At 38.3% G+C, this 1,467-nt stretch overlaps 1 protein-coding gene across 1 annotated transcript in view; it reads right to left on the reverse strand.

Moving 5' to 3' along the window:
- The window catches only part of TXLNG (taxilin gamma), a 56,524-nt gene that overhangs the window by 6,191 nt on the left and 48,866 nt on the right, over positions 1 to 1,467 (reverse strand). The gene's annotated exons all lie outside the window — the stretch shown is intronic.

Here is a 1,467-nt window from a genome sequence, read left to right on the forward strand (position 1 = left end):
TGGAAAGATACTCTGTGTTCATGGATCAGAAGAGTCAGTATCATTAAAAAATGTCTATACTAGTTAAAGCCCTATCAAGATTCCAATGGCATTTTCCAAAGAAATAGAAAAAATAATCCTAGAATTTGTATGGAACCACAAAAAAGAAAAAAATTGAGAGCCCCAAAATAAACCCTCACAAATACGGTTAATAATATTTGACAAGGGAATCAAGAATACTCAATGGGAAAAGGACAGTATCTTCAATAAAAGGTATTGGGAAAATTGGATAACCATATGCAGAAGAATGAAACTAGGCTGTTATCTCATACCATTCACAAAAATTAACTTGAAATAGGTTAAGAACTTAAAAAGATCTTAAACTGTAAACTCCTAGAAGAAAACATAGGTAAAAAGCTCCTTGACAGCGGTTTTGGCAATGAATTTTTGGATAAGACATCAAAAGCAAGAGCAACAAAAGCAAAAATCAACATCAAGCATAAAACTTCTACAAAGCAAAAGCAACAACAACAAAAATCCCATTTAAATGGGCAGAGGAACTGAATAGACATTTTCCCAAAGACATAAAAATGGCCAGCAAGTACATGAAAAGATGTTCAATTGTCACAAGTTATCAGGGAAATACAAATCAAAACCACCTGTCAGATTGGCTAAAACAAAAAAGACAAGAGATAACAAGTGCGGGTGAGAGTGTAGAGAAAAAAGAACTCTTGTGCACCGCTGGTGGATTAAATTGGTGCAGCCACTACAGAAAACAGTAAAAAGGCTCCTCAAAAACTTCAAAACAGAACTATCACATTATTCAGAAATTCTGCTTCTAGGTATGTATCCAAAAGAAATGAAAACAGGATCTCAGGTATCTGCACTCTGGTGTTCCTAATCAACGTTATTTACAATAGCCAAGGTATGAAAGAAACCTAAGTGTCCATCAACAGATAAATGTATAAAGAGGATGTGGTATACGGACTTCCCTGGTAGTTTAGTTGAGACTTTGTGCTTCCACTGCAGGGGGCATGGATTGGAACCTTGGCTGAGGAACTAAGATCCTGCATGCCATGTGGCACAGTCAAAAAGAAATTTTTAAAAAATATGTGGTATACATACACAATGGAATATTGTGCAGCCATAAGAAGAAAATCTTACAATGTGTGACCACACAGATGGACTTTGAGGGCATTATGCTAAGTGAAATAAGTGAGACACAGACAGACAAATACTAGATACTGTATGATCTCACTCACATGTACAATCTTAAAAAGTGAAACACAAAGAAACAGAATAGAACGGTGGTTGTCAGAGGCAGAGGGTGAGGAGAAAGGGGGTCAGTACCAGAGATCTCACACAGCATGGTGGCTACAGTTAGGGCCCTGCAGACAGTGGGGCCAACTGTCCCATCTGCCTGGTTCCTGGGACTCAGGACTTTAAACCAGGAAGGTCCTAGGCAGGTCAGGTGGAGGGGGTCACCCT

Source organism: Bison bison, unplaced genomic scaffold (genome assembly GCF_000754665.1).
Source record: "Bison bison bison isolate TAMUID 2011002044 unplaced genomic scaffold, Bison_UMD1.0 scf7180017864518, whole genome shotgun sequence".
In the NCBI taxonomy this organism is placed as follows: domain Eukaryota; kingdom Metazoa; phylum Chordata; class Mammalia; order Artiodactyla; family Bovidae; genus Bison; species Bison bison.